General features: G+C 59.0%; 1 protein-coding gene across 3 annotated transcripts in view; it reads right to left on the reverse strand.

Moving 5' to 3' along the window:
• The window catches only part of KIAA1644 (KIAA1644 ortholog), an 82,237-nt gene extending 59,875 nt beyond the window's left edge, over positions 1 to 22,362 (reverse strand). For 2 of the 3 annotated variants that reach the window (XM_018048885.1, XM_018048883.1), the window contains exon 1: positions 22,238 to 22,362. The gene's annotated coding sequence lies outside the window, so the exon portion shown is untranslated. Of the gene's footprint in view, positions 1 to 21,458; positions 21,546 to 22,237 lie in introns of those variants that run through there. The other variant, XM_018048884.1, reaches the window with a different exon arrangement.

Consider the following 22,598-nt stretch of genomic DNA (forward strand, 5'->3'; position numbering starts at 1 on the left):
TCCAGGCAAGAATACTGGAATCGGTTCAATTCAGTTCAGTCGCTCAGTTGTGTCTGACTCTTTGCGACCCCAAATGGAATGGGTTGCTATCCCTTTTCCAGAGAATCTTTCTGATCCAGGGTTCAAACCCAGGTCTCCTGCGCTGCAGGCGGATGGAAAGGGCCAGAACTGCTAGCAGGGCGCCCAGCACATCTAGTAAGTTAGCAAATGCTCCATTAATGGCTCACAAGTAAGCCCTTTTAAACACTTGCTGGACTGGTTGAATGAATGCAGATATTATCATTTCCATTTTTCAAATAAATTGAGCTCAGAGAACCTAAGTGGCTTGCTCAGAATTGGAGGGTGGCGGGGCTGGGTTTCAAACTCAGGTTTGTCTGACCCCAAGCAGGGGCTCACAGTGGGTGCCGGAGGAGATGGCACAGGTTTTGGAGTTGGTCTTCCCTGGCCTAGAATCTGGGTCCTGCCGCTAAGTAGCTGAGTCTTCCGGGCTTCCTCATCTGTAAGATGGGAACCGTGACCCTGCCCCTTGCTGGGGTACTGAGAGAGACGGGAAGCACCAGACTGCTAGCAGGGCGCCAAGCGCATCTAATAAGTTAGCAAATGCTCCACAAACGGCTCTGACCTGGTGGCGCTTACTGTTGTTTCTAAAGCTGACAGGTTCGGTGCCTGAGAGGTTGCTGTGCGCCCTCGAGCAAAGGAAAGCATGTTCGAATTCTTCCTTTCAAGAGTAGTGCCCTTAGTTGGCATTGACTTCCTTCCAGCTTCCCAGGTGGTGCAGCGGTAAAGAATCCATCTGCCAACGCAGGAGACGCGGGTCCAATCCCTGAGTCGGGAAGATCCCCTGGAGGAGGAAACGGCAACCCACTCCAAGGTACTTCTTGCCTGGAAAATCCCACAGACAGAGGAGCCTGGCGGGCTAACGGTCCATGCGGTCGCAAAGAGCCGGACTCGACTGAGTGACTGATCACGCGTGTGTGACTTCCTTCCGCCTTGTCTGCTTGTTAATTTCTTCCCTGTGCGGCACAAGCTCCTTGGGGGCGGGGGGGGGGGGGACGCATTCTGTGTCTCTCTACCCCCTGCAGAGGATGCTTTGCATACAGTAGGTGCTGAATACATGTTTGCTGCCCAAAGAGCAGGAACTCTGTCAACACTCATGGACCTGAATGCCAGGTTGACTTTATTGCAAAAAGCGCCTTCCCATGGGAACAGGTGAGATGCAGTCCGGGGCCTGAGCATGACTCTCGCTGAGACAGGAGGGCAACTGTCACTGCCGACACCAGGAGTGACCTCATGGGTCAGCCCTGGGTGGATGCTGCACACCCAAGCCGAGAAACCAACTCCAGAGTCTCGGGGAGCCCAGGTGGGACAGCGCAGAGTCCTGGATCTACCTCCCCTGACCCCACCCACCGTCCCCGTATCAGGCAGGCTTGATAGCGCCTGCTCTGCATGGCCAGTGTAGGGTCAACTCAGGAGGGGAACGGTGAGCTCTGCAAGGTGCCCTGTGGGCTGTGGGCGCAGGCGTGACCATGGGACTGCGTGCAGGGCACCAGCAATTTGGAAACCCCCTGCTCGCCAAGTCCCTCCCTCAAGAGAACATTCTAGTTGACCCTGGAAGGGCCTCCTCCCCACCCTCACCAACCTGGCTCTGGGTTCAAGTTCTAAGCCTGGCTAGAACTTCTTGGGCTCTCAGCAGGCCCTCCATGCAGGCCCTTCCTTGTATGTTTGAGGCGGGCACTGCTGCTCCCCCATTTCACAGGTGGAGAAACTGAGGCCCAGGGAGGAGAGTGATCCACCCGAGGGTATGCAGCTGAGGCTGGGCTGGAAACCCGATTCCCACTGGAGGCCTGAATGCTCTGCTCCCTGCTTGGGGCCACAGCCAAAGGCATGTTGCTCCCCACCAGTTGAGGGGAGGGCTTAGCTGAGAGCTCAGGAAGCCCTCTGCCTCTATCCGTTCTGTCGAGTTATTTGGCTACACCATGGAGATAAAACAACCAACCCCTGGAAATCCCAGCGGTATTTTTTTCCCCCAGTGGAGAAACACAAAAATATCACATGAAGAATGAATCACTTAAAAGTGTCAGGCCAGGGAGAGGAAAGGCAGACCCGCAGACTGTCAGAGGGCGCCCCGGTTTCTCTCCTCACTCTGGGGGCCCCTTTCCAGCTCCTTCTGTGGAAGGGGGCTCTGACTCCAGGGACCCTTCTTCACTGAGGAGAACAGAAGTAACCACAGCCTCAGTTTCTCGTCTGTAAGTGGGGATAACATGCCCCCCTTGAAGGGCTGTTGGGAACGGCCACGGAGTGGGTGGAGGCCTCCATCCACCAGCACTGGCCTAGGGATTGCAGACATGGTGGTGGGCTGAACAGACCCGTCCCATCCCCCATGGAGCCAACCAAATTCCCATGTGCAGTGACTCGGGGCCCCTGAGCACAGAGGCAGGCCCTGACCTGGTCTGGGTCGAGGGTGTCCCCAAGGAACATAAGATCGGTGAGGTCAGCAGGCTCCTCCGGTCCGGGTGAGGTGGGCCTGGCAAGGGCGAACACCATCAGGGAGCCGGGCGTGTACAAAGGCCAAGGGGTGGGACCGGGCTCGGGGAAGGGGCAGCCGCAGTGGCAGCAGGAGGCAGGGCCCTGTGAGCACCCTTGGCACACAGCAGGTGTGATGGGACTCTGCGGGGCCTGCCCTCAAGGGTCATAAACCAGGGGTTTGGCCCTTTCAGGTGAGGAAGGGGCGGGAAGCAGAGATGAAGACTGAACCCGATGGGTGAGGGAAGGCAGGCAAGGCCTGGCCCACGCTCACATGGAAGGAGGGGCAGCCAACCATGGCCCTGGGGTCTGCCTACCCTGTCATCTGCCTGGCCATGCCAGGCTGGCCAGCCGGGCGCGAGCACAGGAAGAGACCATCAGGGAAGCTGGGTGTGAAGGACAGATGAGAAAGGGTACCAGGCCACCAGGGCAGGGCCCCAAAGGCATCTGGCTTTGGGGAGGAGCTTAAAGGGGGGATGGGGGCTGGGGGAGGGGGCTGGAGCTGCCCTAGGTCAGAGTCTCATGCCTCTTCCCCCACTCTGAATTCCCTCCCATCCCAGCTTCCTCGCTGGTCCACAAAGCTCGAGCCTGTCTGGGCAGTTGACCCTCTATTCACTCGCCAGCTGGGCTAGGCTCTTGACACGGAGACACCAAAGCGCAGGGATGGTCTGCAACTTGCCTGAGGTCACACAGCCTGCAGGCAGAGGGCCCGAGCTGGTGGCCTGGGACCAGCTTCTGTGCACCCCACGTGGAGTGCCTAGCCTCTCTGCCCAGAGCCTGCTCTCCCCACCACATCCTGCCCTACACAGCCTTCCCTGGGGCCCCTCATGTCCTTCTGGGACTGAAAGTCACTCCATGGCCTGGCCCAGCTCTTCCCCCAGGCGAGGCGCTTGTCCAGGGCGGGGACCCTGGCTCCTGGCCAGGCTCAGGGGGGTTTGCTCCAAAGGAAGTCATACTTGTACACGGCGTGGATCTGGGAACACCCAGGAACCCTGTCCCTCGCAGCCCCGGGCTTCCGGACTCACAACCACAATCAAGCCTACACCCCAATAAATGAGAGTGACTCGGTCGAGCCTTATACAGGCCGAGGAGCACGGCTGCCGGCCAGTGTGGATGGGAGCTCAGCGGGTCCTTCTGGGGCGGGAGGAGGCCAGGCAGCTGCAGAGAGCCTCGGCCCTGCCTCAGTGGCGGGGGCCCAGGTCTGGCCCAGGGCCGAGGGGTGCTGCCCGGAGACTGTCCCCGGGGCCAAGCTCAGGTCTCCCCGCCTTTCTGTCTTCACAACACCCCACAAAGTGTCCCATTTTACAGGTGAGCAAACCGAGGCTAGTCCACATGAGGTCTTATGGCTCAGAAGCAGCTGAGCTGAGGCCTCAGAGGTACATCTGGGCTAACATATCACACGATGAGAGAGACTTTCAAGGTCTTGGCCAGATGCTGGCCAGTGATGTCACTTCTGGAGGCTGTCCTCCGTGCTGGGCACTGCCCTGGCGAGATACACTGGTGAATGCGTCCAGCCTACTGCGCTCTGGGAAAGGAACCCCAGACATGCAGGGCCCGTGGAGGAGGGTATGTTCACCTGACTCCACAGCTGGGCTGGCTTCTCGGCTGCCCCCTCCCACACACACCTCCACCCCCCAGCACTTCCCCAGCTGGCAGCAGGAGCCCTCTCTGCCAGGGAGAGCTGCCTGCATCAGCTGCTATTGGAAACACATCACGTGACCCTCTGGACATAGGCAAAGGGCCCGCGGGCCTCTACAGCCAGGTCTCCCCTGCTCCAGGCACCGTCTCCACACCCAGGGCCCTTTGTGTCTTGTCCCACTGCCCCGCCTGTAGCTGGCATTTCTGTCGCGACGGGTGCCACAGCGGCCTTTAAAGCCAGGCCAGAACGGAGGCTGGTTCCCTCTCCCTCCCTCCCATCGCAGGACCCTGCCTGTCCTGAGCAGGGCCAGAGTTAAATCTTTCTTGTCCCCTGAAGTCACAAGTGCTCTGCTTACAGCAGACAGAGCGCTGGGTCCGGACGGGCCCGGGTGCCCCTCATCCAGTCACCATCCAGGTGGACAGTGGCAGCCCAGGGTGACCAGTGCTGTGAGGATGAGGCCAGGGGGCTGTGGGAGCCCAGGAGAAGTGCCTGAGCCAGCCTGGCAGGATGGGCGGTGGGTGTTAATTTAATCCTCACGATCAGGAGGTGTTGAGTTTACCCTCAGTTTATAGATGAGGAAACTGAGGCACAGAGAGTTTAAGTAACTCACCTGGGTCACCCAGCTAGCTGGGGCGAAGCTGAGACGCAGCTCACACCAGAGCATTTGGCAGTGGGGACAGGTAGGAGAGGAGGCAGAGAAAATGAGACACGCAGGAGAGAGGGTCCCTTCAGTGCAATAAACACAGGACTGGGCTGGGGGTGGCAGTCACCCCGGGAACACGGCTTCCCCTGCCTCTGGTCTGAGGTGCAGCACGGCTGCGGAGAACCAGAAGGAAGGGATCCGACCTTGGGCTCTGCCGCTGCTCGGCTGTGTGACCCTGGGCCAGTGCCTTGACCTCTCTGAGCTGGGCTGCCTCAGCCAGATGCTGGGCACGTACGTCATCGTATGAAAGGACGGCGGCATCGTGGCATTTACCGCGGGTGACGACCCTACACAGCAGGAACTCCTTCACTCCTCTTTAAAAAGGCTGTAATCACAGCATACGCCGGTCTGCCTGGAGGGCTGGCAGGGGTCCCTGGAGGAAGCAGGACCCCACAGCAAGCTCAAAGCAGCCTCCTGCGCACGGCAGGTCCTCGGAGACCCTGTGATGTGCAGTACTAACGCCCCCACCCCAGGCTCAGCGAAGGCCCTGCTGGCCGCGGGCACGAGGTGCGAGAACCTTCTCAGCCGCCCTGTGTATGGGATGGAAACCCTGGCGACAGTCCAGCTGGAGGGACCGGAGAAGGATCGCAGGATGTCCAAACACCGAACGCCCTGCAGCCGCTCAAACGAACGTCACGGGGCGTTCTAGCAACCCTGGGCCGAGGGAGGAACTTCCGTCCCCAGGTCACACCCTGCACGGTCCGAAAGGCATGAAGAATGTGCTTTTGAAGAATGCCTACAGCTGTGGCAGGAGCGCAGAGGGGACTGGGGGTGATGGGGGCGGCCCCAGGGGGCGTGGGGCTCCTGCTCCAGCCATCACGCTGGCTGGCGGGGCCAAGGATGTTTATCCCCTGCTGCCGGGATGTTCCGATTCCCGTAAGGATCTGTCTCTGTGTAATTCCCACCTCCTCCCAGGGGAGTCCCAGACACTCTGCCCCTTCAGGAATTTCCTGGTCATGAATCTGGGTAACTCGGCCTCCTCCCGTAAACTGGGGACACTGGTTATGACCGATCCTCCTATGCTCAGCAATGTGCCCCCAAACCAGGCGGGCCCATGTGATGTAGCCCGACCTCCGTGGACAGATAGCCCAGCCTCTGTAAGTGGGTGTTCTGCGCCTCCCCACCCCTCCCAGGTCACCGGAAGGTGACGGGTGAAGAGGGTGCTGGGTGTGAGGCACCCTCGATCATCCACAGAATGATAGCAGGCAACTCGGGGGGTGGCAGCAGGGTCTCTGCCCCAGTGGGAAGATGACGTCAATCGGACGCTGGGAACCTGGTGCAAGCGTCGGGGAAAGGGGAGGCAGCTGAGCCCCCACGAGGTACCCCTGATGCCCCGATTTCCTGAGAGCACGCTCCCCCAACCCAAGGAAGACTGACTTTCTCACTTGCCGAGGAGTTAGGTTACTAATGGCAGACCCCAGTGTAGAGCTCAGATAGGGAACCGACCAAGCCCAGTGAGCCAGCTGGGAGCCTGGGGTACCCTGGGATATGCTGTATCTGGGGAGAGGTGCCTGGGTCAACGGCATAGCAGGTGGTGGGGAAGAGCCAGAATTTGTCAGCTCAGGACCGTGAAGAAGCCAGGGACCCCTCGGACCCTTGGTTTCCTCTTCTGTCTAATGAGGATGGTGTTCAGAGTGGGGTGAGGTAGATGGAAACTGCCGTGAGGGACCCTGGAGGTGGCTGGACCAGTGCGGCCTGGAGTGTGAGCTTGTACTTCATTTGGGAGCTGGTTAGAAATGCTGGCTGCAGGCCCCCTGGGACCTGTTGGACTAGAACCAGGGTGGGGACAAGGAATTTGTATTTTACCAGCTTTCCGAGGGATTCTGACACACGCTGTTATGAGAACCTCTGGGCTAGGTCAGAGGGGAAATTCTTCTGTGAAGGGCCAGACAGTACATATAAGGGCTCTGTGGGTCACAATGACTCAACGCTGCCATCAGAGCAAGAAAGCACCTGTAGACAATATGAGCTGCATGGCAGAGGCTGTGTACCAATAAAACTTTATTAACAAACCGGGCAGCCCAGCTTTCACACCCCCGCGTTGAAGCCTCAGTGCCCAAAGCACAGTCCACAGCCCAGCGTGGCAGCATCTCCCGGGAGCTGGCAGGGCCCCACGGCTGCATCCCGGGCTGTTCACACACAGGGAGAAGGAGGCACGTTCCCCAGGCAGCTACAGGCCCCGCGGATTCCTTCTGGGCCTGATAAGGGGGGGCTGGGAGGTGGGGGGCTGGGAGAGGGGCTGCTGGGAGAGTCTAACAAACCACGGCACCAGCACGGCTAATTGGAAGCAGCTGCCGTTGCAACCAGAGACTTGTCAGCTGTGATTAAGCGAAGTTGCCTTCAGGCCAATCAACTTCAAAATTATGCAAATAGGGCCGCAGCAGCGACCACAGGGGTGGTGCGGAGCTGGCTCCCCAACCCAGCCTGGCCTGGAAGGGCCCCCCCTCCACGCATCTCCCCTGAAGCGGCTCCACTTCTGGGGGTTAACGAGCCTCCCGCCCACACTCTCTGTAAATTGGCACTGAAGCTGCTGAGCAGAGCGGGAGGTGATCCTGCAGCCAGCCACCCAGAGCCAGGCGAGGCCCAGACCCCTCTCTCGAAAGCTCGGCTACCCCCACTGGCCTGGGAGGTCACCAGGTCACCAGCTTGACCGGCCACACTGGCCCTCAGTGAGCCAGGTAGGGTCTCCCCTGGGAGGCTGCACGCCAGGAGGGCTCCCTGGTGGCAATGGCTGAGTAGAGATAAAAGAGGATGCTTCCATAGGTGGCAGGAGGTGGCTTTAGGCCACCCTCCCTATGGCTTGCTAACACTTGTTCACCCCTACCAGCTCTCCTGGGCCCTGACCTGGACTGAGAGTGGCCTCCTGCTCATCTCCACTCCTGGGACCCCCGGAACCCCACATGTGCTGTACCCGAAACTTAACTCCTCAGCCATCCCATCCCCAGAAGAACAAGCGATCAGTCACCAGACTGGGGTGGGGGCCAGGAGGGAGGGAAGACCCCGCTCAGGCACGCCCCTTCAGGTGCATTCCCTGAGTCCTCATCCTGGTCTCAGAGGGTGGCAGCGCCACGCGTCTTAGGAGACGGGAAGGGAGGCCAGCTCCTAGGCCCAAGGTCATCGTGCCCAGGTGCCGGCAGGTGTCTGGGTAGCAGCTGGCTTCTGGAAGCAGACCATACCCTCTGAGCCATTCCACTGGCCTTTATCTCTTCCTGTCTGCTCTCACACCTTCCCAGCCTGGGGGTATCGCCCCAGCAAAGCCAGGGTCAGCCAGCACGTCCGCTGTTTAAACCTGTCCTCCCCCGACTGGTGACCCATTCTGAGTTTGCACTCTGGAAACAAAAGAATCCATAATAAATGTGTCTGCAGGCGTTCAGAGTGGCCGGAGCCCCCTGACATCCGCCAGGTGGGCTCTGACCCTGGGGTCTTGACACCGAAGATGCTTAAGAAGGACCCAGAGAGCAAGGGGCGGAGCACAGAGCCCGGCTGGATGGAAGACCCCACCCTCAGGCTGACAGCGACCTGCCCCTCCAGGGGAGGTCCCTGCTCCACTGGGCAGAGCCTGGGGCCAGGATGAGCCTTCCTCCCAGGGGTCCTCCAGGGGCTGAACACAACTCCCGGGCCCATCATGGCAGGCTCCCTCCTTTTCAAAACTGAGTATTGCTTACAGAGCAGAAAAAAAAAAATTGCAAAATTTTGCAGCATACGTTGACATCTAGGTAAACAGTGTTATGGAGGTCTAATTAGTGCACTGTGGTGGGGAAAATGCTGGCTCCGAAATTTCTGGGGAATGGAGAGGTAACATCAAAAAGCACTGATGAGAGAGCCGGCGACAGGAAACCGGATCAGAACTGGGGCGTGAGGGCGGGACTTCCTGGGGAGGCGGGTGCTGGCCCACGCCTGGCAGAGGGCAGCCTGGCAGAGGCTGGAGAGGTGGGGTTGGGGCGGGGACACAGTTGCCCTATGACCCTGGACACGTCCCTTTGCCTCTCTGGGCCTCTCCCCATAAAGTGGGGTGCTAACCCCCAGCCTCACATGGGCAGGTGAGATTACACAAGACAGGAAATGTGAAACCCAACTGAGTTGGGAGCTCAGGACGTGGGTGCGGACAGAACCCAAACAAGAGCTAAACCGAGTCTCATGACTTGCCCTCCACACGTGGAAACGAGAGGAAGAGACGATTCTCGAGCACTTACTATGTGCTGTCCGGCCCGCGTGACGGACATTTGACAAAGATCGTCTCCTTTTAATGTTTTGTTTTTAAAGGGTACTACTGCTCACTGGTGGCTCATACGGTATAAGCGCCCGCCTGCAATGCGGGAGACCCGGGTTCAATTCCTGGGTCGGGGAGATCCCCTGGAGGGGGAAATGGCAATCCACTCCAGCACTCTTGCCTGGAAAATCCCATGGAGCCTGATAGGCTACAGTCCATTGGGTCGCAAAGAGTGACTGAGCGACTTCACTTCACTTCATTGCTCACAGTCTGCAGATGAGAAAACCAAGACTCAGAAGTGCTGCGTCACCTGCCCAAGATCACACAGCAGCTGAGCTACTGGGACTTTCATCCAGGCTGGTCCGGTTTCCAAGTGAAAGTTCCTCCTTGATGGGCCTTTGGCTCTTGGCTTTGGTATTTGGGGAGGAAATAGGGGGTGGAGGAGGGAGTTGCGACACCCTCAAACAGAACCGGAGGAGGCAATGGCAACCCACTCCAGCACTCTTGCCTGGAAAATCCCATGGCCAGAGGAGCCTGGAAGGCTGCAGTCCATAGGTCGAGACGAGTTGGACATGACTGAGCAACTTCACTTTCACTTTTCACTTTCATGCACTGGAGAAGGAAATGGCAACCCACTCCAGTGTTCTTGCCTGGAGAATCCCAGGGATGGGGGAGCCTGGTGGGCTGCCGCCTGTGGGATCGCACAGAGTCAGACACGACTGAAGTGACTTAGCAGCAGCGGCAGCAGCAAACAGAACCACTGAGAATTCCCCCCTCTCCCAATGCCTGGGGGAAAAGAGAAGAGACCATTCTCTGGGGACTGGAATCAGCTGGTTCCATTTCCTACTGGGCTGGAGCTCTCCCCAACCCTCCACACTCAGGACTTTCCAGTGATCCAGCCCCAGTTGAAATCCCCCAGAACTCAGTGAGCCACCACCTCTGGGGACAGACTGGCAAGTGGGGAGGTGGGACCTGCCCCCTGCCTCTCTGCACAGCACCCTCTGCCCCTCCGGTCTGGCACTTGGCCCCAGTGGTGAAAGACCCTGTTCAGGAGTTGTGTCTGCAGAAAAGGAAAGCACCCATGCTGGGGGAAACCTGCGATGTCTCAGACCTGCTCCTGGCCCCAAGGATGGCGGGGGGACATCTGGGTCTTGGGGTCACAGCTCTGGTTCCAACCCCATCTCCACCACTTACAAACATAAGACCATGAGCGGGTCATTTCATTCAAAGCCACTGTTCCTTCCTTCCTATCTCCCTCCTCCCTTCCACCCATCACTCAGGCAGGACGCCTGCCAGATGCCAATCGCAGCTCTAGGCCCTGAGGATACAGGAGTGAGGAGACAGACGCAGCCGGCCCTTGGCATGGAGACGCCTTGTCTGCCTGTCCTGTGCATCCATGTGAGACCCCTGCAGGCCGCTGCCTCCCTCTCTGAGGACGGGCCCGCCAGGGAGGACGGCCCCTCCGAGACCCCTGGCTGCCCAGCCCAGCGCTGGGCACGGAGGAGGAGGCGGCGGCGGGGTGTGGGGGTAGGAGTGGGCCTGGGCAGTGGCGGAACAGGCAGCGAGGGGGTGAGAGGCCCTGGCCACGGCCTCGGACAGTCCACAAATAAACTCCGGCTCGTCGTTCTTCCCCACTGAGAGAGAAAATAGCTTTCACACTATATTTTCTGATTTTTTTTTTCACTTCACTGCTTCTAAATCGATCCAGAACAGATTGTCCAATTGTCTGAATTTCAGGAGAAAAACCTCCTAATCTTCCCCAGACTTCTGCCAGGCTCCGACCCCCCTCCCCCGGAGACCCCACCCCTAGGCCAGACCCCAGCCAGACATCCAGGGGCTGCCTGGGCTTATCTGCTAGCCTGACCTGCAGGTGACGGACAGGGGGCCCCTCAGGATAGCTGGGCGTGCACTCCCAGAAGGGTGCTTGTCCCCGGACCCCCTGGACAGAAAGACTGTTTTCATGGGGAAGGATGGAACTTACCCTGCACTGTGGGACAGTGGAGCCACATGGGAGCCTGGGGGCCTGGGGTGGAACTGGAGGCTCCTGCCTCCTCTAATCAGGAGAGGACTGGGTGCTGGATGAGCCACACACCATAAGCAGCTGTGAAGGACCGTCATGATTCCCGTTGACAATGGCAGTAGGGCAAACAGGTGTCATCGAGCGTGCCTCAGGATCAACTGGTCAGGATTGTGGGGTTGAGGGGACTGGGCCAGAGCACATCCTGCCTCCATGCTGTGACGGATTGATTAGCCATGTCTGCCCTGGGTGCAGCAGTGGCCGGTGGCGGTACTCAAGCTACACATCTGCCATCCCGCGCCTACAGAGTAAAGTCCAAACTCCTTAACTAGCCAGAGTCCTTGGAGATCAAGCCACAGCCAACTTCCACGGCCTCGCCTCAACAGCTTTCCAAAAATACCACAGGACAGCCGTGCCGTCCAGGCGCTTCCCAGACTTTCCCCTCTGGGCTCCGTAGGCACTGTTCCCTCTTCCTCAAGATCCCCTGGCCCCTTGCTCAGCCGCCTGGCCAGCTCACCCTCCATTTCCTTTGGTGCCACCTCCTCCGGTGAGGCCTCCTTGATGTTTGGCCCTCTTCCCCCAGGCAGAGTCGCTACTCTGCCCTCTGCTCTCACTCCCATCAGGGCCATCCCTATGCGGGACTTGGACCCAGGCAGAACAGTCTTTCTGGGGACCCGGAGTCCCAGCAGGACAAGCCCTGAGTACAGTCTTGGGAGTGAATAGCCACACGACACACACCCAGGTAAATGCTTGCCCACTCCTGGTGGACACCCAGCCCCTTCGAAGAAGGTCCCAGGCGCAGTAGAAACCAGACTCCAGAAGTTAAGCACCCACTGGCCTCAAGCTCCAGGCCCAGACGATGCTGAGGCAGCCCCAATGCAGACCCTCACCAGCTCCCGCCAGGTCCCACCCGTCCCCTAGGACTTGCCCCCCCCCCCGCCCCCGTGTCTCTCTGCCAAAGAGAAGGAACACAAATGACAGTGGCAGATGGGTGGAGCTTGTGGAGGCCTCCCTCCTGGACTGCTTTGCCTCCGTGACCCTCTTTCAGACTCACTGCAAGAGGGTCTGCTGTGGACCCTGCTCTCTGCAGAGGAGGAAACTGAGGATGGAGGTGGCTAGGCAAGGCCACCCAGATGTAAGGGGGCACACAGGAGCATGGTGACCCACACCTCCAGGCCAGCACCTCTCCTGACCACAGAGGGTTCCCTGCCTTCTCTCCATTCCCCATGGGAAGATCTGAATCCTGGCTTCGCTCTTTAGCAGCTATGTGTCCCTGGGGACGCCACAGCCCTTCTCTGAGCCTCAGGTGAGAATGGTGATCCATCCTTGTTCGGGTGTATTACAAGTATTAAATCAGGTAGTATTTGCAAAGCACCCAGAACAAGGCTAGACAAAGTTGGGGGACCTCCCGGCAGGTCAGGGCTCCAGGGCCCGGGGTCTTGGTCCCAGCGCCCATTCTGTGGCCTCAGCAGATTGGCAGTGCCCTCCCCCCTCACTCTTTTCCAGAACGCATGTCTGGTGCCCTCTTTGGAAGGAATCAGATGGCCCACAGGCTGGCGGTCCACACTGCCTGCACCATGCGTCCCCCAGCTTCAGAACCTTCCTGCAACCTGCTGTCCACTACATGGAGTCCAAACACTTCCTCCAACTTGCCACGCACCTTCACAAACCACACACCACGCTCGGCGTGTGAGCTTCGTGCATCACCACGCCCCCAAAGGAAACAGCATTCCCCCATATTATGGAGGAGGAGACAGAGGTTCCGGCAAGCACCAGGACTCCCCTGCCCTAAAGAGGAGGAAGCCGCAGTCTGAATACATCTCTGTCCAGCTCCCAAACCAAACTGTCAGAGACACCAAGCAACCTGGGTCTTCAGACTCAGCCCCTCACCCCCAGTTCCTGGAAGGTGGATAAATGTTCACGCAAAGAGAAATCATGCTGCTAAGTCACTTCAGTTGTGTCCAACTCTGTGTGACCCCATAGACAGCAGTCCACCAGGATCCCCGGTCCCTGAGATTCTCCAGGCAAGAACACTGGCGTGGGTTGCCATTTCCTTCTCCAATGCATTAAAGTGAAAAGTGAAAGTGAAGTCCCTCAGTCGTGTCCGACTCTTAGCGATCCCATGGACTGCAGCCCACCAGGCTCCTCCGCCCATGGGATTTTCCAGGCAAGAGTACTGGAGTGGGGTGCCATTGCCTTCTCCGGGAGAGAGATCATATCCAGCTATAAAACTCATTCTATCTCATCACTCACAGCCCTCAAAGACTCTGCCCCAGTCTCTAGGCCCCTTCCCGACTTCCCTGATTTTAGGCTTTCAGTGTTTCCTGACAGCCATCACTCACTCATTCATTTATTTACCCATTCATCCATCCCCTCGTGCATCAACCTGTGCATCCATCCCCCCACCCACCCACCCATCTATCCACCCACACATCCACCCATCCACCCACCCACCCGACCATCTATCCATCCATCCATATGTACATCCATCCACCCATTCATCCATTCACCTATCAACCTGTCTATCCATCTATCTACCCATCCATTCATCCATCCCTCTATCCATCTATCCACCCACACATTCACCCACCCTCCCACCCACCCACCCATCCATCTATGCATCCACCCACCCATTCATTTTCCCATCCATTCATCTTTCCTGGTGGCTCAGATGGGAAAGAATCTGCCTGCAATGCTGGAGACTCGGGTTTGATTGGCCTGGGAAGATCCCCTGGAGAAGGAAATGCCTACCCACTCCAGTATTCTTGCCTGGAGAATTCCATCAACAGAGGCTACTGTTCACAGGGTTCCAAAGAGTCTGACACACTTGAGCAACTAACACATCCGTCAGCAGTTCACCCCTTCGTTCACAGACCCATCCAAAGCATGCCTGAGCTAGAAGCTGGCTACACAGCAAAATCAGGAATAAGGTGGTCTCTGACCTTTGTGACAGAGAGAAAGGCCACTGCTTCTGTGCTCTCTGGGTGTTTCTGTTACTAAATGTAGCGGTGATGACAACGGTAACCATATTATTCACTGAGTGCTTATTATGTGCTTGGCTCTGTACCGGACATGTTCCTTGAATCAGCTCTTTTCATTCTTGCCGGAACTCTTGCTAGGTGAGTGCTTCTCCATTTTTAGAAGAAGAAACTGAAGCTCGGAGAGGTTTTATAACTTGCCTAAGGTCACATAGCTATTAGGGGTTGAAAGTGAAAGTGAAGACACTCAGTCGTGTCCGATCATGGACTGTAGCCTACCAGGATCCTCAGTCCACGGGATTTTCCAGGCAAGAGTACTGGAGTGGGTTGCCATTTCCTTCTCCAGGGGGATCTTCCCCACCCAGGGATCGAACCCGTGTCTCCCGCATCGTAGGCAGATGCTTTACCGTCTGAGCCACCAGGGGGTTGAAACTGGGATTCAAATCTTGACGGCCCCTTCCATAGCTTGGGGATAATAAGTAATAGTTATCACTGTAATTGATCCAGGAGCCTGGAATGTCACAGTTCTCACCTTGAATCCTCAAAACCACCCTTGTAAGGTATTATTATGACTATCATAAACATTATCAAAGTTATTTTTAAAATGAGGACATAGGCTCAGAGAGGGAAGTAAGCAGCCCAGCACTGGCCGCCGGTGGGGGATGTGACCCCAGACAGGGGGTCCCAGAGCTGGCCATCTCGCCGCCTGCTCTGTGGTTGCCATGGCACCGGGCAGGCACCAGAGCAGTCTAAGGGGCCACTATATTCACTTCTTCACTTAATCAACAACCACAGTCTTGGAATCCCCTGCTCAGAGGGTTCCTGGATGATCAGGTTTGGGTCCCTCCCAGCTGCTTCATCAAAAGACTGGAGCAGTGTTCACAGAGTAACAGGTAATAAAGTGAGATTACAGAGAGCTGACGTGTCTTTGAATGCACACGATGCGCTAAGCTGCAAATCTGTCTTATCTGATTCATGCAACAACCCATTTCACAGATGAGGAAACTGAGGCTCACAAGTTATATAACCTGCCAGGGTCATAGAGTTAGGAACAAGCAGAGGGGAGACTGGTCCATGCTGGAGCCCCAAGTGCAGCCTCGGTGGTCCAGGCTGCTCCTGTGGGATCAGAGCCAGGAGCTTCCCTGAAGCACTGCTTGTTGCCCTGACGATGGGCCTCAGCTCAGAGGCCCTGCTTATCCCCCAAAGGCCTGAAGGTCTCAGGGATCAGATTCTGAGCAGTGACAGCCAGATGATGCCGTGTTCCTCATCTGCTCCCAGAAAAATCTAAACAACAGGGCCCTTTAGAGGCAAGCCCATGGGAGGGTGCGTTGGGTTCCTCCTAAGCTGACAGCTGAGCTCCACTGACCGGGCCTCTTTGGCCAGTCCTCTGGGACTCAGAGATGATCCCAGGCTTTCCACAAATGGGCAGGGAGAGGCTCCATCTTCCCATTTTATGGATGTAGAGACTGAGGCTCAGAGCCCATAGGTCTGGCATGGACATCCGGGGACTCCTGTCCTAAAGCCGAGCCTGGGCTGTAGCTGAGGAGGAGCAGAAAGAGGATCTTGTGGACTTTGGTATTAGTAATTCTGTTATTCTTTGACCTCATGTTTAAAATTTCCATTTAGGAGGTTACGATATGTTCTGCTGGCCCCATAGAGCCCATCTAACCCAGAGCCTCAGGTTTCAGAGCTCGGACTGGCTTCCCGGCCATTTGCCTCTCCTCTCTGGCCTCTGTTCTCCTTAGGGAAAAGGAACCTAGGAAGGTGGCCCTGGGGTTGTCTGAGGGTGCTGGAATATAATGGACAAAAAAGGGCTTCGTAATGAAGGAATCTGCAAACATTAAAATCCAAAGATCCAAAGATGTCTGAGACCCATTTTAAGACTTTGTTCAGGCGCTCCTCTGCCTCCTGAATGCCCTCTGCCCCCTTGTGCTGGCACACTCCTATCCACCTTTTAAGACCCAAACCAAAAGTTACCTCTACCAGGAAGCCCTCCCTGACCCCTCAGGTATAGTGGGACCTCATAGGTGTCTGGTTTTGGGGTTTTTTCCTGCTTTTCTGCCTCCAACAGACACACCACAAAATCCAGCAGGGCAGGGTCCTGTTTTAACTATCTCTTGTTCCCCGGGTCTGGCACTGTGTCTGGTACAGGGTAGGTGTCCCGGAAAGGTGGAATGAGCCAGAGCTTAAATGCATATTCTGTTGGTCTATAAACCCAGCTGTGCGTGGACGATTCTCCTGACAAAGATGAGGAGCCTGAAGTGAAAGCAAATCACCATCATTTCAATAACCCGCTCGGGGATCTGTGGAGGAAATTCTTGAGCTGGATTATGGAAGGAATTTGCCTTTATTTTTAATTTGTGCCGATATCTAAGAAAGCAGCACTTTCTTTTCAATCCATCATGCGCCAGGGAGCTTCCAAGCTGGTGCAGGAGGCAAACTTTCCCAATTTCCCGATGCAAATCTCGCAGCCTCGGCAAAGCGGCCGTTCCACCCTCCGCCGGGCATTTCTCAGATGCTTGCCAGCAAGGAATAATCAGATTATGTAGCTGGGTTTTAAAAGATCACGGTTTGTCTCATTTTCCAGGGAAGTGTGAACCAAAAAAAAAAAACTTCTTTTTTTCCTCCCAGGGCTCTGTTAAAAGCTTCCAGAACTTACTTAATTCAGTGTTAAATGGGTGTAATTTGGGAAACTCATGCATTATTTCTTAATTTCTTGAAGGCGAGTTTGCGCTCATCTGCTGGGGTAGGTGTGCATGTGGACATATGGGCGGTGATGGGAGTGTGTGCCCCAGACCAGGGAGGAAAGGGGGCAGCAGCCAGTCCACAACATGCCAAGGGAACGCTCCATTCATGGCTGGTGGCTGGAAACGTGTGACAGGAGGCGTCTGCATTTCATCTCACGGCTTCTGCTTCTCCGCTTGCATGGCCAGGGAGAGTGAGATTCTGAAGCCTTTCCCTGACGGGAGAGCCTCAGGGTTTGGGGGGCAAATATCACGTCTGCACCCCCTCCCCCATGCCAGGCAGTGGCCTCAGATGCCCCTGAACGATGCCGACAGGGCCGGCATCATATCGTGAACATCCTTGACCTTCCAGGATGCCCAATTCACTGTGACCTTGAGCACGCCGCCAGCCCGCCCTGGGCCCCAGGGTCCCCACTTACACGGGTAAGTGGACAAGCTTCGAGCTCCCTATCAGGCCCTAAAGCATCCTGACATCACGGTACCACACACGGACCTCAGAGATGCTGAGGTCCCTGACTTTATCTGCCCCTCCCCCAGCCGTAGGATGTGGAGGGGAGGGGCTCCCACACCCCAGACTCTGCCCGTGACTTTCCCCACCGCAACCCTCATGAAACCTGTTAGGCAGGAGCGAAGTTGCTGCACTGTTGAACGAGAAAACCCAGGCTCAGACAGCAAGAGCTTCACCAGTGAGTGGTCACATCAGAACGTCCAGAGAAGACCCTCTGGAAAATTTTCAACCTGCTCGCAGCCAAGGAAGAAAGGAAAGAGCGGCTCGTCTCATGTGGGCCAAACTTGGGTGCGGGGGTGGTGCACCAGCAGGTCCAGAGGTGCTGGGACGGCCACGGTTCAGCTCAGAGAGGCATTTGTTCACATAGTCAGTCGTCAAACAGATCCTGCGCCCTGGGTCACGTCTCGGGGCAGGTGTGAGGGGGCTTGGCTGCTTCTTTACCTTCCTAGGGGGTCAGACACTGGAGAAGGGGGTCAAGGAATGTGTGTGCTGGAGGCAGGAGGAAAGGGAAGGATAAAAGAGAGAGAGAAGGAGGAGGGAGGGGGTGGGGCCTCTCCCCTGCCAGCAAGCCCTGTGCAGGCTGAGGCTGACACCAACAGAGTGGGTAGCACCTGGCACCCCCTGGAAGACTGTGGCCAGGGCGGGCAGGGCCTCTGGTCACCCTCCCCACTTTCACTGGCTCCAGATAGTCAAGACCCCGCCTGCCAGAAGAGTGTTTAGGAACCAAGGACCCACAGTGCTCAGAAGTTGACTACTGCTTCAGCAACTTCTAGAAACAGTGGCTGGGCTGGGGAAAAACCACCCTGGGAGAGCTAGAGATGGGCTCTGAGTTCATCCTAAGATTAATATGAATCTGTTGTGTGACTCAGCCAGAGAGAAGCTGAAGCAAGAGGTTGCATTAATAGAGATAGAGCATCCCCGAGGAGGGAGGTGATAGTTTTCCTCTGAGCCTAAGACGGGCCACACTCTGCATCAGTCCAGAAGAGAGTGAGCAGGACAATGACTAGGAGGATGTGAGACTCAGCAAAGTGTCTGAAGAGCCGCCAGGGTCACCATTGGGCACAGGCTGAACTCCGGGTGGTGGAGCGTAGTGGTTAGGGTCATGAGAGTAGCCGTGGTACTTTTAACCTCCCTGAGCCCGTTTTCTCAGCAGGGCAACTGAATCAACAGCTGCTTGACTCAGGGTTGGTGCACAGAATTAAATGGGCTCAGTGCCTGCCCCGCACAGGGCCTAGCACACAGTGGGCCTCTGGCTTTCATGGTCAAAGGCAATCCCATTGCCATTCAGGCAAATCTTTATACTTGTGACAGTGAAGTAGTCTGTCACAGACTCCGGCAGGGAGCTGCTAGATCTGGTGGCTACTTGCTACTTTCCCCTCCCAGCAGCAGCCAAGGGCCAGGCCAGGAAGAGGTCCTCTCCCACCATGTGGCCAGGAAGCAGACCCTCCTTGTTCTTCCAAACCTCCCTCTGCCCACCCCAATCACAGGCTCCACCCACAGACCAGGGACCAGTCCAAGGGCTGAACCCAACCATCCCTCCCTCCTCCCACTACCTAACCCACATCTAGGATGGGCAGCGACCTGCTCTCCTGTCCTAGCCCTGCTCCGACTGCACCAACTCCCCCTGCTCCCTAGTCCTGCAGCCCCCTCCCCTCCACGCCCCACCTCTGAGCCCTGCCCGCCTGCCCACAGGATACCTCCCTCCCAGCTGTGTGTCCACATCTGTGCCCCTGGAGGGGCTCTGCCGGGAAAACACCACTGCTCCTCTCTTCTGGCTGATTCATGCCTGCCTGCCTTTTGGACAGGGTGCCCCCCAGCCCTGAAGCCACCACAGGGTCTCTGGGCAGATTCTCCCCACTTGCATCCCCCATACTCAGCGCCCACCGGCCCCCCGCCAGCTCTGGGGAAGCCCTCCATCCCCACTGGCTTCTCCAGGCGGGTTTCCCTTGGAGCAAGGGCAGAGCTCCTGTCTCCAGCAGCAGACCTAGGGGCTCGCTGAGTTTGGCTGAAGAAGAGGAGTGAGGGGGGAGGGAGGGATGGGTGGCATCCTCAGCTTCCTTGGGACCTTGCTCTCTCTCTCACTCACAAAGGTCTGAGCGGCGCTGGCCCTGCCCCCACTAGGCCTGTCCAGTCCAGCTGACCCCGATAAGCTCCAGGCTGGTGGCCTGGGAGCGGCGGGGTGGGACGCACACACACACACACCCCCCACATGGCTCAGGGCCAGTCTCCCCCCGCCCAGCTTCCCCTGCCAGTCCAATACCTCCCAGATGCCTGAGACAGAGCGGAGAATTCAGTGTGATGATGACGGTGGGGAAGCCCCTCCCTGGGGCTTTCAGCTTGAGCCTCGAGGGGTGGGGGCTGCCTGGCCATAGCGAACTTTCCAGCCACCTCCTGCCCCACACTCAGCCCCCAGCCTGGACAGGCACAGACCACAGCCTCTCTGGGGGAGGCGGATTTGTGCTCAGGGATGTGTTCCACCCTGAGCGGACACCGGTCTAGGGGTTGGTGGGGGACGGATCCCAATCCCGGGCAACACTGACCAGCATGGTTACGCTCCTGGCTGACCCCAAGGACCCGGGCTGGGCTGCCAGCTTCCCTGCCACCTTCAGCCCACCTGGCAGGTGAGGGGACAGGGGGTGATGGAGGAGCTCCCTTTAGCCTGATCTGAACGCAACTTGCTAGCTCAACCCTATTTCCATAGCAGCCCAGAGTGAAATTCGCGGGACACCAGTGACTAAAGACACTGGGGTCCAGGCCCTCATTCCACACTAGGAAAGAGGCCCAGGGCAGGACAGGCACCTGCCTAGGGTCACACAGTCAGAACTCACAGAGCTTTCTCGGTGTGACCTCGCAGCAACCTTCAGAGGTGGGCATGGAGCCCGTGCTGCTTTACAAGATGGGGAAACAGGGGCTCAGAGGGGCCAAGCGCCTTGCTCAAGGTCACACAGTGGTGGGGAGAGGCGGGTGGAGGCCTCCGGCTGTGATTCCTGGGGCAAGGCACTTTTCCCTCTTCCCATCCCGGCCTGGGCTTGCCGGGGCAGGAGGAGCAGTCGCTAAGACAGGGATCAGAGAGGTCAGGAGAGGCAGCGTAGACACAAGGCATGCTGGCAGATTATGTAAGTCGTCTTCCCAGCCCCACTGCCCCAGGGGTGCCAGCTGGGGAAGCCACACAGGGCACCAGACCCGGGAGGTCGGGCCTGGCCCGCCAGCCCACCTCGGCGCTCTTTCTAAGAGATGACAGTTGCAGGCGCCAGGACACACTGGCTTTTCCTCCTCCTTTCTGGCTTCCTCTGGCTGAGTAACAAATACTAACAATGATAATGATAAGAATAATTAGAATAAATATAACCTGAAGACGCTCGGGGTCTCGTTGCCATGGCAACCGTTGGCGCTAAGGCGCTTCGGAGGCCGCCGCCAGGCCACCCGGCCCCCGGGCGCGGAATCAATATTGATTCGGCCCCAGGAGGCGGCGGCGGCTCCTCCACTGGGACCACGCGGCGGGTGGCGAGCGAGGGACACGCACTTGGAGAGGCCTTCGTGATTGCCCGCGCCGCCCAGCCCGGACCCTCGGAACCGGTCGGGTCCCCAGTCTGGCTCCGGAACCCTGCCCGGCGCGCACGGGGCTCGGGGTTCACCCAATTTCCGCACTGGTCCTCGGACGCCGGTCCCCGCCTCGGACGCGAATGCCGGTCCCAGCGGCCGCGTCCCTGCCCGGTGCGCCCTGAACTGCTCCTCGGACCCGGCCCAGGTCCTCTCCAAGGTTTAGCGACCCCGACCTTGGTGAGCCCTGGCGCGGACCCCAATGCCAAGGCGCCGGCTGTCCGACGCGTCTCCCACCCCCAGACTCTTCCCTGGGTGTCCCCGGCCCCCTTTCCACAGCACCCCGGGTCCCTCGATGCTCCGAACTTGCCTCTCCCAGGGCGCCCACCTCTCCCCGCCCGCCTCGGGCGCCCGCACCCCCTTCTCGGGGAGCCTGGGAGCCGAAGATCCGCGCCCCCTACCTCACAACTCGCCGGGACCCTCCTCCTCCAGGAGCTCCACTCCGACCCCTCTCGCCAGCTGCGCTCGGACCCCCGGCCCAGCGCGCCCCTCCCCCGCGCGGCCCCAGCCCGGCCCGCCCCCGGGGCGCCGCTCACCTCCTGCCCGCCGCCCGCTCGCTCTTCGCTGCGCCGCGGGGAGTCGGCGCCCGCGGGGCTGAGCCGCCTGCCGGGGCGCCGGGCCGCCCACGCCCCCGCGGTGCCCCCGCCGCCGCCGCAACAGTTGTCCCGGCTCCGGGGGGCTCCGGGGCCAGCGCCAGGAAGGCGGCTGCTCTTAGGAGCGCGGGGCGCGGGGCGCGGGCGCGGGCTCAGGCTGGGGCTCCGGCTCGCGGACCGGCCGCCGGCCGCATGCCCCGCCGCGCGCCCGCCCGCCCGCCCGCCCGCCGGCTACTGGGCGGCCCGCGCCGCCCGCCCGCCCGCCGGCCCAGAGCCCCGCGCCGCGCCCGCCGCCGCCGCCGCCGCGCTCATGCTCGCCGGCCCTGCGCTCGCCGCCGCCGCCGCCGCCGCCGTGCCCACTTCACTCTTTGCCGCTTGCCGCTCGCCCTCTGCTGCCCCCTCTCCCGGCTCGCGGCGCCCCGCGCTCCCGCCCAGCGCCCGCGGCTCCCTTCTCTCTCTCTCCCCCCCCGTTTTTCCTTTCGCAATCTCTCTTCCTCCCCGAGCTCGCCCTCGCCCCGGTCGTGTCTCTGCGTCTCTTCCCTTTCGCGACCTCCTCTTTCTTTTCTGCTCCCCCCTTTCTCACTGTTTCCTCCCCGCCTCCCCCCTTCCTGTCTGCTGTCCCCTTACCGCTCTCCTCCCGCTTTCTTCCCCTTCTGTTCCTTTCCTTCCTTCCTTCCTCCTCCGGCACCCCATCGCCGTCTCCCCAGCTCCGCCACACTCACCTGCCTCCTTCCTGGCCGCTCCCCAGCCCTCGGGCCGGCGCAGCTGTTGTAGGGCGGCGGGCGAGGGGCGCCCCAGCCCCGCTCCGGCCACCTGGCTGCTGGCCGGGCGGCCCCTCCAGCCTCCCCTCCTCCGGCGGCCGGCCGCTGGAGGGCCCCACCTGCCGCGCGCCTCCCGCTGCGGGTGCTGAGCCAGACATCCCCTCCAGGCGGCCCCTCCTCCGGAGGTGGTCAGGGCCGGGGTCAGGCTGAGGTGGCCCCTGGCAGGGTCAGACTTGGGCCGGAGACTCCTTCGCAGCAGACCAGATCTGGCCAGTTTCCAATGAGAAAACCCCGACTTCCTCGAGCCTCCGTGAGGACGGCG

The sequence above is a fragment of the Capra hircus genome, chromosome 5, assembly GCF_001704415.2.
Source record: "Capra hircus breed San Clemente chromosome 5, ASM170441v1, whole genome shotgun sequence".
NCBI classification, from domain to species: Eukaryota; Metazoa; Chordata; class Mammalia; order Artiodactyla; family Bovidae; genus Capra; species Capra hircus.